Raw genomic sequence first — 15933 nt, 5'->3', positions numbered from 1 at the left:
GGCATATTAGAAAACTATATTTAACCATAAGTTGGCATACTGTTAAATCGTGTAGGCATTTAATTAAAGAGTTTTCATATTGATACCTGTTGATTTTATTCTGTAGTTCTCAACCATTTTCGTGTCTGATGGATAGATGTTCCTATCCGTAGTAGTACCTTTTCCTTTTCTTTTCTTTTCTTTTTTTTTTTTTTTGGAACCGAGTCTCTCCCTGTCGCCCAGGCTGGAGTGCAGTGGCGCAATCTTGGCTCACTGCAAGCTCGGCCTCCCGGGTTCACGCCATTCTCCTGCCTCAGCCTCGCGAGTAGCTGGGACTACAGGCGCTCCCCACCACGCCGGGCTAATTTTTGTGTTTTTAGTAGAGACTGTGTTTCACCATGTTAGCCAGGATGGTCTCGATCTCCTGACCTTGTGATCTGCCCACCTCAGCCTTCCAAAATGCTGGGATTACAGGAGTGAGCCACCGTACCCGGCCAGTAGTACCTTTTTCAGTTTCCTTATTTTGCATCATCTGAGGTGGGGGTAGGTTTTTGATGTGGCCCTACTCCATTGACCCACATTATGATACAGTCACCATAAGCCTGTGTAAATATTAGTCACATTCTACAGATGAGGACACTAAGGTTGAGTGGCTTAATAATCTTCAGAGATCTTAAAGCCTTTAAGTATGGAACTAGATTTTGAGATTGAGGCATATCTCAATACGCAGGATGTGAAAAGAGCAAAATTTAGCTACTTGAATTTGTTGAAACTTGTATATGTTGCACATACTTACCTTATAATAATGGAATAATTATTTTCCTCATAGGGTTGTTGAAGGTGCTAAAAAAAAAGTCATGCCTAATACAAAAATCAATTTTGAAAGAAAAAGGGTTTCATTCTTGACTCACTTTTGATGTAAGCTATAACAATATTAGTGAATGAACGAGTGATGACTTCCCTCAAAGTATTAGTATTCCCTTTCTTTTTTTAAAAAAATCCAGCTTTTGCAGGAATAGTATTCTCTTTCTAATGCACATCATTAGCTTAAATGAAGGATTGCTGATATGAAATTTTTATGTATTATTGTTTAAAGTAATTCTACAATGGCTTTCTCTGCAATTAAAAAAAACTTTTAAATACTACTTAAACAAAATTGTGTTTCCTACCAAGCAGGCTCAGAAAGAAAAACAAATTGTCATCATTTTAATGAGATCTACTAGGAATCTTTTGCATTTTATTTAGAAATTATTTACGTGTATAATGGAACCTGGTATCTGAAGACCTCTTTCAAACCGAGTTTACTAGAATGAAAGGAACAATGATTTGGGAGTGAGGCAGCTCCGGTTTTTGCATCAGATCAGTATAAGAAAGAATTTTTTAACACTTTAAGAGTGGTCTTAAAGTGAATTAGGTATCATTGAGAGATGATGAGCTTCCTGTCTAGAAGTGTTCACCAAGAGGCTGAATAATTACTTAAGGGGACTCTTGTGAGAAGGCACACCCACAAGTGCCACCACATGCCCTTTTACTGATGACTTTGATTCTAGATTCTTTCTCCAAAAATAATATAAAATACCGACTTAAAACCCTTCTAGGGTCTGGCGCGGTAGTTCAGATCTGCAATCCCAGCACATTGGGAGGCTGAGGCAGGAGGATTACTTGAAGCCAAGGGTTCAAGACCAGCTTGAGCAACATAGCAAGACCCTGTCTCTGTTAAAAAAAAAAAAATTAATTACAAATGACTTCCAGGTGGGACCCAAGTGAGGCAGAGGGGCAGGGGGTGGCAGATCAGCGGTAAGCATGGCATATCAGGGCCTCACCATACCTCTCTTTGCAATGAGCGTGTTTTGGGGTTTCATTGGTTTCTTCATGCCTTGGTTCATCCCTAAGGGTCCTAACTAGGGACTTATCATTACCAAGTTGGTTACCTGTTCAGATTGTTGCTGTCTCTTTTGGCTGATTGCGATCCTGGCCAACTCAACCCTCTCTTCAGACTGTAATTGAAACATGAAATCATCTGGTATCTGAAGTGTCACTGGCCTTGAGGAAGACAGGCTTTACAGTGTTCAGTCTTAGCAGTCATGAGAAAAGAATTCCTTCTAGATGCAAAAATCACCTCCAAACCACACCTCTTTTCTTGACTTGCTTATTTTGGGCATCAGCTGCCTTAAACATCCACAGCGCATTTGAATGTCTAACACAATGCAGCATTTTTTCTTCAACTTTTTTATGCTTTAATGAATGATGTGCCTACTTAACCTAAACTGTGCCAACTCCTCAAAATTATAATGCACTCTTTAGAGAGAGAAGATGCTTTTCTTCTGAGAAATACGTTATTCTGTCCTTGGAATTTGTGGATTTGTCGATGGCTCCTGTCTTCTCATAACATGGAAATCAGTGAACTATTTAGAAAGTGCTGCTTGACAAGACTCCAGCGGGGCAGTCAGTAGGAGAGGACGTTCAGAGGAAAGAGCTCTCTCGACAGAATTACACCAAACTATGTGTTCTTTTTTCTTTCTTTTTTTTTAACAGAGTTTTGCTCTGTCGCTGACATTGAAGTGCAGTGGTGATCTCATAGCCTCAACTTGTTGGGCTCAAGTGATCCTCCTGCCTCAGCCTCCCAAGTAGCTGGGACTACAGCTGCTGGCCACCATGCCTGGCTAAGTTTTTTAATTTTTTGGTAGAGGCAGTTTTTGCCATGTTGCCCAGGCTGGTCTCAAACTCCCGGGCTCAAGCAATCCGTCCACCTTGGCTACTATGCCTGGTCATGAGCCACTGCACCCAGCCCAAGCTATACTTTCAGTATGAATTTCTCATTTCTGCCCTCTTTTGGAATAAATCACTTTTCTGTTTTCTATAGATAAAATAAAACATATAATAAAGCTGTTCTAGTGTCTATCTTTGAGAGAGTCTGGTTACTGTCCATATTCTTACTGCTGCTGCTACAAATTACCACAAATTTAGAGGCTTAAAACAGACAGATTTATTACCTTACAGCTCTGGAGGTCAGACATCTGAAATGCGTCTTACCTGGCAAAAATGGGTGGGTTTGCATTTCTTCTGGAATCTCTAGGAGAGAATCTGTTTTCTTCCCTTTCCTAGTTTCTAGAGGCCACCCACCTCCCTTGGCTTGTGACCCCCCCCTCCTTCATCCAGCAACACCACTCCGACTCCTGCTATGTGGCAGTCATGCCCTCTTACCTTCCTGCCTCCCTCTTTTAGTTATAAGGACCCCCATCCTTGTGATTACATTGAGCCTGCCCAGATAATCCAGAATAATCTCCCAACTTCAAGATCTTCAGTTTAACCACATCTGCAAAATCCCTTTTTCCATACCCTTATGTTCCAAGAATTACGATGCAGATAGTCTTGGAGGAGGTGGTGGTGGGGGGGGGCAGTCCATTATTCTGTCTACCACACTGCCTTTCCCGGAGAGTAGAAACAATGAATGATCTTAAAGATACACCTTTTCTAGCTCTTTTTGAAAAGAATAAAGAGAAATAATTTTTTCACTTGTAAAAGAAATGTAGGCCGGGCGCGGTGGCTCAAGCCTGTAATCCCAGCACTTTGGGAGGCCGAGACGGGCGGATCACAAGGTCAGGAGATCGAGACCATCCTGGCTAATCCGGTGAAACCCCGTCTCTACTAAAAAATACAAAAAACTAGCCGGGCGAGGTGGCGGGCGCCTGTAGTCCCAGCTACTCGGGAGGCTGAGGCAGGAGAATGGTGGGAACCCGGGAGGCGGAGCTTGCAGTGAGCTGAGATCCGGCCACTGCACTCCAGCCTGGGCGACAGAGTGAGACTCCGTCTCAAAAAAAAAAAAAAAAAAAAAGAAATGTAAATGAGAAAATTGAAAACTGATTTCAGTTTCCAGAGGAACATGTTTTATAGTATTATTAGAAGGTTTTTAATTATATAGTAGTTAAAAATTTTTGCAGCTGACATCCTTAAGAAAGTTACTTCTAGCATCTGTAGAAGTAATTTTTTATCATGGAAAAGAGGTAGGTATAAGCTCAAATATAAGATTTGTCATAGATTGGTTTCTAAGAGATGATTAAATAGACATCTAAAACAAATAAAAGAACTATCTAAAATAAAAGAACACTGTCTGAAAAATAGCAGGATTTTCCATTTTTAATGAATTTGCCTTTAGAATGACCCTCCAGCAAGGAGAAAATAGAAGACCATAGATGTACTGGTGTTGCTCAGAAATGCAAGATTGTATATGTTACTAAATAAAGTCCTTTACAGCTTGCACAGTGAAAACACGACTCTTTTATTTTATTTTTTTTAAGTCAGCATGTAGAATTAAATCTTGTGTGGTCTCAAATACTTTATATTACTAAAGAATGCTGTTTTTCAAATCATTCCTCTGGCTATGTTAGGATAGTTTCTGAGCCCTGGCAATTTTTAGAGAATATTACAAAGTTTGAGAACAACATCTTGCCTGTGTTTAAACTAAACAAAGGAATGGTATATATATACATATATACACACACACATATACACACTCACACACACAAATGTGTATATATATACAAAAACACACACAAAGATATATCCAGATCTTTCCAGAATAAAAGCTCCAGATTTGATTTCTGTTTTTCTCCCAACAAAGCTTCAGCCTAGTTGCCATGTTCTGCAATCAGGCACACAGTGAACCAGATAGACACCCATCTAATTTGGATGCAGTAAGAGCTTATTAGACTGTAGCCTAGAGGTAATAAACTTGGCTTCACACCAGGCCAAGCGTTGTATTTTGTTTGGCCTGATTAATAATTTAAAGAACTGAGCCTTCATTTAAAAGTTTGGAGATTTTATTTTAAAAATCGGAGTGTCTGGCTTTTCTGGAGAAAAAACATCTGCTGATGTGGCAGCACTGGAACCTCATTGCCCATAAAGGCAATGATTGGCTTGGGTTGAGCAGGTTGCCCTTTAAAACATGGGGCATGGATCGACCAGTTCTCTCTGGTTTCTGGACCCTGTAAGTCACACAGTATGTCTTATGCATGAACATCCAGGCATTTACTTGCCCTGCGTTATGGTTTGGGATTTCCAAACTTGTTTAGTCTTTTACTTCTTAAGCAGGTCTATCACTTTTTCTACCCTGTCTCCCATGGGCCTCTCCTCCTTTCTCTGCCTATTCCAGTCACATGGAGCTCCTCCTAGTCACTTAACATAACTTGCTCTTTCATGCCTCTATACTTTTGTACAAATTTGCCTGGAATCCCGTTTCCCTCATCTCTGCCTGGCAGATCCCTCCTGCTCAGTCTTAGAGACTCAGTTTGGGAGAAGCCTTCTCTAACTGCTTTGGGCACTCATTCTGTCCTCCCAAGCCTTCCTTAGTATTTTGGCACAGGCAGCTTCAGGTGAGCACACACATAAGCCCTCTGCTTTGTCAGCTACTTTGTTCACATCTTACCCTGTCCTCATGTCACCGGCCAACTAGTTCTTCTTGCCCGCTGCCCTAAAAGAACCAATGAGAACCGGTATTGCAGCAAAGAAAGAGTTTAGTAATCGCAGGGCTGGCCAAGCAATAACAAGGAGAAATTTCTCAAATCCGTCTCCCTGATAATTCAGAAGCTAAGGTTTGAAAGGGTACTCTGGCTGACAGGGGGCTGGGGACCTAGAACAATTGATTGGCTGGGGTGAAATCACGACAGTATCTATAACTGTCTTCGTGTAGCTTAGTCGGTTCTCAGGACCAGGTGGTACTGAAATGCTGAATCTAAAAAATATCGCAGTGACCCAGTTCTTTAGTTTTCATAATAGTGAGGTTATCTATAGGAGTAGTAGAGGAGGTTATAAATGTCGTGGCCCCAGTTATGTGACTCTGGGTCAGTTAACAACTTGTAGGAAAACACATTAAGCAATGGCAGGTCATTGTTTATGCCTTTTATTTGTATTTTTATTTATTTTTATTTTTTGAGATGGAGCCTCGCTCTGTCACCCAGGCTGGAGTGCAGTGGCGCCATCTCGACTCACTGCAAGCTCTGCCTCCTGGGTTCATGCCATTCTCTTGCCTCAGCCTCCTAAGTAGCTGAGACTACAGGCGCTCTCCACCACGCCCGGCTAGTTTTTTCTATTGTTGGTAGAGACGGGGTTTCATCGTGTTAGCCAGGATGGTCTCGATTTCCTGACCTCATGATCTGCCCTCCTTGGCCTCCCAAAGTGCTAGGATTATAGGTGTGAGCCACTGCGCCCGGCCTAACTACGCCTATTCTTTAGCAAAGTTCAAGCCCCTGCCATAATTTCACCCGTGTCTTAAGAATGTGGCTTCAATCTCTGGATAGTGTGTGTGGGCATGGTGGGATAGGGCAGAGGCGGGGACGAGTTAGCTTTCCTTACCTCCAAGTTTAACTATAAACTAAATTCCTCTCATAGTTATCTTGGCCTCTGTGCTAGAATAAATAAAAAAAACAATTTAGCCTGTGAGGTTAGAAGCAAGGTGGAGTTAACCCTGTCAGAATTCTCTCATTATTTATAATTCTGCAAAGGTAGTTTCACTCAGGGCCCATCTCAGCTTCACTGCTCCACAAAAAAGGTGTTCCCTGATAGTACTGGTTAAAATTAATTTTCCTCTCCTCTGCATTTCTGAGGTAGTGGTGCTCAACTTGATTGATTATCATAACAACCTGGCAGACTTAAATGCAGATTCCTGGGCCCTGCCTCTGCTGAGATGAGTCTACATTAGCATTTCTGATATTATGGCACAGCACATAATTCCGACATAGCACATATTCTGACATAGCACATATTCTGACATAGCACATATTCTGACATAGCACAGCAGTTAAGGAGTGAGGTTTCTATATTTCTTTTCTTTTCTTTTCTTTTCTTTTCTTTTCTTTTCTTTTCTTTTCTTTTCTTTCTTTTCTTTTCTTTTCTTTTCTTTTCTTTTCTTTTCTTTCTTTCTTTCTTTCTTTCTTTCTTTCTTTCTTTCTTTCTTTCTTTCTTTCTTTCTTTCTTTCTTTCTTTCTTTCTTTTTTTTTTTTTTTCTGAGACAGGGTCTGACCCTGTCCTTTGTCACCCAGGCTGGAGTACAGTGGGGTGATCTCAGCTCACTGCAACCTCTGCCTCCCAGGCTCAAGTGATCCTCAAGCCTCTCGAGTAGCTGGGACCACAGGTGCATGCCACCACGCCCAGTTAATTTTTGTATTTTTAAATTCTTTTGTAGAGATGGGGGTCTTACCTTGTTGCCCAGGCTGGTCTTGAACTTCTGGGCCCAAGTGCTTGGTCCGCCCTAGCCTCTCAAAGTGTTGGTGATTACAGGCCTGAGCCACCGTGCCTGGCTGGAATCTGTGTTTCTTAAAACCACTTCAGACAGTTTCATAAGTAGTCCTTCATAATTTATCATTTATTATTGTTTTATTTTTATGTTGCTTATTTCATGTGTTGTGATCTTTTCTCTCCAGTGGTTGTAAAACTGTAACCACCTAATGGGTTCTTCTTGCCTGCTGCCCAGATACAGCTGACTTATTGCAGGAGCATTGCAATGGAGTTGAATTCATGCAGAGGTGGGATTTCAGGCGCTAGGGCTTTTCAAAGGTAGTCTAGGGGAAGTAGTGCAGTGGCTGCTGATTGGATGGTGGGTACAATCATAGGGGTGTTGGAAGTGGTTCTTCTGCATGCCGACACCCTTCTGGGTGGGGCCACAGGAGCAGTGGGTAGGTCCAGGTTGGAGCCAAAGGCAAAGATGTCAGACATGTAAAAACCCTGAAAAGATATCTCAAAAGGCCAGTCTTAGATTCTACAATAGTTATGTTATTTGCAGGAGTAATTGGGGAAGTTGTATATCTTGTTACCTCTGGAATAAAGACTGGCAATCATTTATGTATACACCTTAGCAGAATTCAGGCTCCTGTCCTCCTCCTAGCCTGGTGGCCTCTCATTAGCTTTACAAGGGCAGTTGAGTTTTGGGGAAGGGCTGTTATCATTTAAACCATAAACTAAATGTCTCCCAAAGCTAGTCTAGTAATAATTAAAGGCAGCACGATTGCTTGAAAGCTAAAGGCAGGAGGGCAGTTGGCTACATCAGATCTCCCCTACTGCCGTAATTTTCTCACTGACGCAACTTTTGCAAAGGCGGTTTCAACCCACTCATGTCCTACACAGTGCCTAATACATTGATGCCTATCCAGCAGCCATAAAAAATATTGATCAGTTGATTGACAAGAAAATTTTCCTTTTTTCATAACCAGATTTTGCTCTCTTCTGAAAGAATAGTGGTTCTTTGCAGCAAATAAATAAGTATACAGTAATGAATTATGCTCTGAGCTCTTGGATCATCCTGGAACTCAGTCAATGCCTATTTAAAACTTGGCTATTCTGGGAGGATGATATATTCTCTGCTGACTTAGATTGTTCTTAGCAACTTTGTATTTTATCCTAGTGCAGAGATTCTTTTTGGTGTCTATGTGGGGAAAGGAGGTGCGCTAGAATCCTCAATGAGACTTTTCATGCTCTATAGCCCCCCTAGTCCCCATGAGAATCCCAGCATTGTGACAAGAGATGCTACTGATTGGGAGTGTACTGGGAACAAAACAGGGTTAAATCAGAATAGCGGCTGTGAATCACTGTCCTAGAGAGAGTTTGCAAATGTGACCATTATGATTAGATAAATGAACCAGAGGCTGATTTTGAATGTCCTCAGCAAATCATAATTTCCAACTCTTAGTAACAGTTATATATTTAAATTCTTCATTATCACAATAGGATCATTGTTTGTAATCACAACAGAGATAAGAGGAAAATACATTTTAAACCACAACAATTTTTTTTCCAAATCCTTGGTTGGATTACTTTATGTTTTGGAAAACTTGGGTTAAGTCACTATAAACCAAAAATAAAATTCTAAGACCTCCCAACCATCTGAATGAGATTCCTCCTCGGCCAGGACACTCTTCAAATTTAACCTGAGAGACTGGTTCAGGCCATGATGGGAAGTGGGGGTTGGACATGCCTCATTATATCCTCCAGCGTTAACATCAACACAGACCTTAAGTCTAATAAGAAGCATTTACAATCTATTCTCTCTGAAGCCTGCTACCTGAAGGTTTCATCTGCCTAATAAGAACTTTGGTCTCCACAATCCATTATCTTAACCCCAATATTTCCTTTCTATGTTGATCCCAGGTCTTTAGATAAACTCAACCAATTGTCAACCAGAAAATTTTTTAATCTACCTGTAACCTGGAAGCAGCCCTCCCACCCCCGCTTCCCGCTTCAAATTGTCACACCTTTGTGGACCAAACCAATGTGTAGCTTAAATGTATTTGATTGAAGTCTCATGTCTCCCTAAAATGTATAACATCAAGCTGCACTCCAACTACCTTGGGCACATGTTCTCAGGATCTCATGTTCTCAGTATCATAGGCCATGGTCACTCCTATTTGGCTCTGAATAAATTTCTTCAAATATTTTACAGCGTTTGACTATTTTTTTGACATCATTCAAATTTACTCTGAAGAAAACCTTGGGGGACCATTCTAGATTTCTCCCTTCTCAACCAATCGTAAGAGAGAATTAAGCCCTCCTGCCCTAAGGCATCCACTGTATGTAATACCTAACTTATTTCCCAGTATCTTCTAAAATGCCAGCTTTCTACTTGGGAAAAATAGCAAGAGTCACTGAAATAATTTTCTCTAAAGCTCCAATCTCTCCTGTGATTGAGAAAAGCTAAATTACCTAGATTCCAGTGGTTTGCTAACATTGGTGTGCATCAGGATTACCTGGACGTTTTTTAAAACATAGATTTCCAGGCCCTGTCCCTGTTCAGTAGGTCCGGGATAAAGCCCCCAAATTTGCAATTCTAATGATCACTAGGTCCCAAGTATTTCTAATGCTGCTGGGCCAGGGACCATAATTTAGGAACCACTGATCTAGACCAATTCTTACATTGCTTACAAAGGTCATGCCAATCAATAAGAAACTCATTTTACATCATGTCTCAGTACACTTAGGAGCACACACACACAACACACACACACACACACCCCTGAAACAGTTTTGAAACTGCCTTTGCAAAATTATAATTAAGGAAATTATGACAGTGAGAGACATCAGGGCTAACCAACTTCATCTTGCTTGTAACCTTTAAACTGTCCTTGTCCATTCCTGGGTGTAGGCCAAACTAGCCTTGGGAAGGAATTTAGTTTATAGTTTAAGTAATAACCCTTTCCAAAGCTAAACTGTTCTTGTAAAATGAATGAAAGGCCATCAGCCACCAAGTTAGAATGAGAGGGGCTGGAATTCTAAACATTATCACCCATTATTCCAGAGGCCATAAGATTCACAACTTCGCCAATTACTCTTAAAGGTAACATCACTGTTGGCCGGGCGCTGTGGCTCAAGCCTGTAATCCCAGCACTTTGGGAGGCCGAGATGGGCGGATCACGAGGTCAGGAGATTGAGACCATCCTGGCTAACACGGTGAAACCCCGTCTCTACTAAAAAATACAAAAAACTAGCCGGGCGAGGTGGCGGGCGCCTGTAGTCCCAGCTACTCGGGAGGCTGAGGCAGGAGAATGGCGTAAACCCGGGAGGTGGGGCTTGCGGTGAGCTGAGATCCGGCCACTGTACTCCAGCCTGGGCGACACAGCGAGACTCCGTCTCAAAAAAAAAAAAAAAAAAAAAAAAAAAGGTAACATCACTGTTGTGAACCTAATATCACCTTTTGAGATGTCTTTTCAAGGTTCTGCATTTCTAACAGCCAGATGGTCCCACCTGGACCTGCCAACCAGTTCTGTGGCCCCCACCCACGTACTGACTCTGTTATGGGATGGCCTTTGTTCTTCGAGCTCCCAAGATGGTGGTGGGCCACTCCCAAGACGATGGCAGCTGCTCCCAAGACGATGGCAGCTGCTCCCAAGACGGGGCAGGCCTTTTGTTCGCTGACCTCGGGTTCTTGGCCTCATGGATTCCAAGGAATGGAACCTTCGGCCATGCAGTGAGTGTTATAGCTCTATTAGAAGCCACGGGTCACAGGAGAGAACCGTGGAACCCAGCGACTAGTGTTCAACTTGATTAGAACGAATCCGGGCACTTAGCTGTGCACGAACAATGGCGAACCTTTAGGCCGATCGGGAGCAGCAGTGGGCGCCTCACTGGATCAGCAACTCAGCAGACACCTTGCCGGATCCAGAGGGGTGGAAGTCAAAGGCGAGTCTGCGACAGCGGCGAACAGCAGTGGTGGAGGATGAGCGAAAGCTGAGCTCGAGCTGGAACAAACACAGACCAGAAGAGTGTGCAGTTGCAAGATTTAATAGAGTGAAAACGGAGCTCCCATACGATGAGAGGGGACACAAAGTGGGTTGCTCCTCCCTGCTCCAATGCCAGGGTTTATATCTTGATCATTGTCCCACCCTCTGTGCTCTCAGGCGATATATGATTTGACAATTTCTTTACCTCCTGCTTTTATCCTAATTTGTATTTTAGTGAGCCCTGTTTACTACCTTATTGGTCAGGTGTGAGCTGAGTTACAAGTCCTGTGTTAAAGGTAGGTGCGGTCACCTTTCTCAGCTAGGCTTAGGAATCCTTAGTCGGCCTAGGAAATCCAGTTAGTCCTGTCTCTCAACTCAGCATAAGAGAACAGCTTTGACTCCCTATGACTTCATCCCCGAGCCAACCAATCAGCACTCCCAATTCATTGGCCCTCTACCCACCAAATTATCCTTTTAAACCCTGATCCCAGAGTTTTTGGGGGGACTAAGTAATAATAAAATTCCTGTCTCCTGCACAGTCAGTTCTGCGTGAATTACTCTTTCTCTATTGCAATTCCCCCGTCTTGATAAATTGCTAGTGTCTAGGCAGCAGGCAAGGTGAACCCATTGGGCAGTTACAAATTTGGGGGCTCATCTGGGATTACCCCTGTGGCTCTGCCCATGGTTCAGTAGCCCTACCTGCCCCCATCGATGGATACAGAGGCCAGCCCAAGCACCTGCCTAGTTCTCTTGGACTGGGGGCTAACTCCTGTACTGTTTCTACTGGTGGGGTGCTGCCAACCCAACACGCAAGGATCTAATTGCAAAAGAGAAATAGTCCTGGGGAGACATCCTGTAATTGTATACCCAACACAGGGTGTCTGTCTGCAGGTCCATCGGAGGGTGTCTGGGTGGGTGAGTATCCTAGGCACTGCCAATGCCTCCTTCCTTCTCCTGACTAGTTCTCTCACCCCATGGTGGAGTGTCTGTCTGTAGCCTCACTGCACAGGGTGTCTGTAGCTCCACCATGGGTGTCTGTCCCGGTTTGGCTCCTGAGAGGCCTTGGTTGGCTCTCCCTAAATTATAAGAAGGATATTGGTTCAGGAGACTTCTCCTCAATCAGGTAGATTTCGGGGAGATTTCTCACATGGAGAATAGGAGGATAGTTGGGAAGGTATACTCTGGAATTCTTTGTTAGGGATCTTGATTTGGAAGGCCTTCTGTCCATCTTGTGTTTGTGTATGTATTTGTATATGTGGAGAATATCTCTGAAGGAATCGCCGATGGAAGTCTAACAGGCCTAACTCAGAGAACCCTCCTTATCTATCTGGTCACATTCAGTGAGTCCTGAAAGAAGTTTAACAGGCCTGATTGAGAGTGACAGCTCTTCATCTCGCCCAGAGACCACCCATTGAATTACCAGATGGAGGTCACCTCTCCCCACCTTGAGTGGATGAAAGACAACAGGGACCAATGGGAAAAAGTTTCAGCCTTGCCAGGTTGATGTTGGGTGCTGAGCGAGGTGACCAGTGTCCATTGTGTTATGTGTATTTTGCTTGCGCTGGGATGGGAAATGTTAATTTGGTTCCCTATGCAGCTCATCGGGCAGCATCTTGCATAATTGAGAAGCTTTTGCCTATAGTTTCACAAAACCAAAAAGGATGATTTTCCTTCGTAATGGAGCTTGGTCACCGACAGCTATGGCATGCTGAATGGGGCCATCAAAAGCCTCTCCATTATTCTGGAAACTGCAGAGAAAGGGGACCCAGAAACCTGGTATACCAGCAAAAAGAGTAAGAAATTCTTACCAGTCAAGTTTCTGGCCTGCCTCTCTTTCTCTCTCTTTCTCTACATGTTGGGTGATGGTAAATGATAAACATCACTGTGTCTCCTCTGCAAGGGTTTGATTAATAGTAAAAAAAGGATTTGCGAGACTAGTCTTAAGCTACAGCAAATCTGGTGCACTTTGTGCTAAGAATTTGTCTTTCTGTAATGGAGAGGAGGGTATCACAGGATAGAACGTGGGCTTAGGATCCCTGTAAGCCGGCTTTTCAAGCCAGCCTGGTAGGCTGGTCTGTTACAGACTTTGCTGTGAGTCCCTGAAACGAATACCAGATGAAATTTTTGTCTTGTTTTGTGTCCTTAAGAAGTTAACCTTGTGACCATGTGGGGATACTTTATCTTGGTCTCCACTATCCAGAGGACGGGAATATTGGGGTTCATGTCACAGCCCTAAAAATTACCTTGAGCAGTTAAGTCTTTGCGAGCTTGAAATTGGCTGCTCTAGACTTCTTCTGGGAAAAACAATAGAAACTGCTCAATGCTGTGTAGTTTAGTAGCTAAGGCTTTAGCTTTTGACAACGGTGGCCCAGGTTCAATTCTTGGCTTCTGAATGATTCCTTTCTGGTTATTTGTGTAACTTTGTCATGTATTGAGGTTCCCTCCCTCTCCCCATGGATAGCTTCTGATTTCCGGTCTTGAATTTTCCTTTCTCTGAACTAACCTTGGGAAGATTCAAAATCTTGTTAAAAAACAAAAAGAAAGAAAGAAAGAAAAGAAAAAATAAAAAAAGAAACTGCTTACCATCTCTCTAAAACACCTTATGCGTTAATGGTTAAGTTATAATCTTAGTTCCTTAGTTAAGACTTACTATTTCATGTGGGAGGTTACCTGGGGTAGAATTCAAAGGCCGGAAATATCGGCTGTCCTAGCTAGAGTCTAGTAATAAGACATTTAAAAAAGATTTTATTTTAACAAAAAAACTCTGTGGTTAAAACTGGCTTGATTAAAAATAGATATTCAAGCTATATATATTTAAAAGACCTTTATTGTTTCTTTTCTTGAATCATGTTTTTCTTCTAAAAAAATGAAAAAAAAAAGAAGTTTTTCTTCTCAGTCAACCAACCTGTTTTTCTTCATTTTGTCTTCTTGCCACTGTTGATGTCCACATGAGAAAACGTAAGATAACTACTAACAGCCTGGGCTACCTGGGGAAAAATAGGAGGTACCATGGACCTCATCTGGGAAAAACTTCTGTTTTCCCATGGAACCCCAGGAATTGAAAGAAAATAAATCCCTCTCAAAATCTAAGGCTCTGTTCTCTTTTGCACTGTGTTAGCTGATGGTTTTGACTTTTGGGGGGTATCAAAAATTACTTTGCATTGCGTTAGCTGATGATTTTGACATTTGGGGATATCAAATTACTTTGCATTTTAGCCTTTTGTGTGTATACTTTAAGGGATGGCTGAGGCAGTTATGGAGAAATACTTGGCTCTTTGCATATTTGGATCAGAGAAGCATGCTCTTGGCCACCTGGAAGATATGGTAACATCCCAACCACCCCAAATGAGAGATAAGACTCCCATGGGGGATGGGGTGATTACAAAATGGGCTGATTATCTTTGAATTGCCTTGCAATAAAATGCATGGTAGAAGCACAGCACTATCTTCTCCCTTAGTATTCCCCTCCTTTTTGGGGATCCATGATCCAGTATAAAATGGCACCCTTAATTTGGGGGAGTTGTTTTTGCCTTCCAGCTGTGCCTGCTTATTAGGTTCTAGAAATTGCAAGCTTTCCTGGTTCTGTTCCTCCAAGGGCTCCACCCTGAAGTCAGTAATCCAATTAAGAAACTGGCAAATGGAAAATCTTAAAACTGCTGGATCTTCTGTCTATCTGTCTGTGTATTTATATGTGTTGAGTGTGTGTGATGTTTATATAGAAGAAATCTGATTAATTGGCTTAGAAAAATAAGCACTTAAATAATATTTTTTCAGAAAAATAGAAACTTTAGAACAATGCCTTTTTGTTCACGTGACTTTAGTAATCATTTGGAAATAAAGACAGCATTAAAGATGATTGGTAAAATAAAAATATCTTCAAAATTTGGACATTTGACTTAAATTAAGGTAAAATACCAAATTTGCTAAATGCTTGAAGGTCATAAACTGCTTCTTTGACTTTTGAAAATTGTTCAATTTATCTACTTTGAAGCATTAATTTCTAGATAAGGCCTGGGGACGTGTGGAGAAAAATTGCTTACTTATCAGGTATTTCACCAAAAATAAAATTTGCTAAGAGCTAACATTGTAACAAGTCATTAAGACTACTAAGAAAACCAGTTTTACATACAAGGTGTATAAGAAAAGTAAAATGTGTTTTTGGTAAAAAAAAAAAAAAAAAAAAGTATAAGAGGGCATGGAAAGATAGTTTTTGTTAAAGGAAATGTAATTTTGTCAGAGGGTTTTAAAGATTATCTTACCGTAAAAGAGTAATGGGACAAAACTTAAGGCTTAAGCGAATTGAACAGGTTTCATGAAGGACTGCTCTTGTAAAAAAAGTTCTGTGGGTATAAGCAAGTTGGCTAAGATATAATGGTGATTAATTTTTTTTTTCTGTAGGTTAAACATTAGAATAAAAGCACACTGATACAGGGCCAGAATCTGGGCCCGTGTGTCCAAATAACAGGGTTTTCTTAGAAAATTAATTTGCTGGTTAATAAAAAAATTACAAAGTATTCTAAAAAAAAGTTTACGAAAATCTTACCTTATGGTCAAACTAATTAAAACTGGATAGATTATAAAATATGTTTTTAAAACTAGCTTTAGCATTTAAGATGCACTAAGGTAAACATAAAATTTTGTTTCTTCTTTTTTTTAAAAAAATGATTTTTAAGTAATACTAAGAAATGCTGAAAGATTTTTGTTTGCCTTTTAAGTAAATTACAAAAAAAAGTGGGAATTGGAGAGAGAA

The 15933-nt window shown here is 41.5% G+C and overlaps 1 pseudogene; it reads left to right on the top strand.

Annotated features, from left to right (window-relative positions):
- Positions 1-1782: 1782 nt before the first annotated feature.
- Positions 1783-2027, top strand: LOC114671834 (V-type proton ATPase subunit e 1 pseudogene; annotated as a pseudogene).
- Positions 2028-15933: the final 13906 nt, after the last annotated feature.

Source organism: Macaca mulatta, chromosome 13 (genome assembly GCF_049350105.2).
Source record: "Macaca mulatta isolate MMU2019108-1 chromosome 13, T2T-MMU8v2.0, whole genome shotgun sequence".
NCBI classification, from domain to species: Eukaryota; Metazoa; Chordata; class Mammalia; order Primates; family Cercopithecidae; genus Macaca; species Macaca mulatta.
This window is presented reverse-complemented; position numbering and strand designations above follow the sequence as displayed.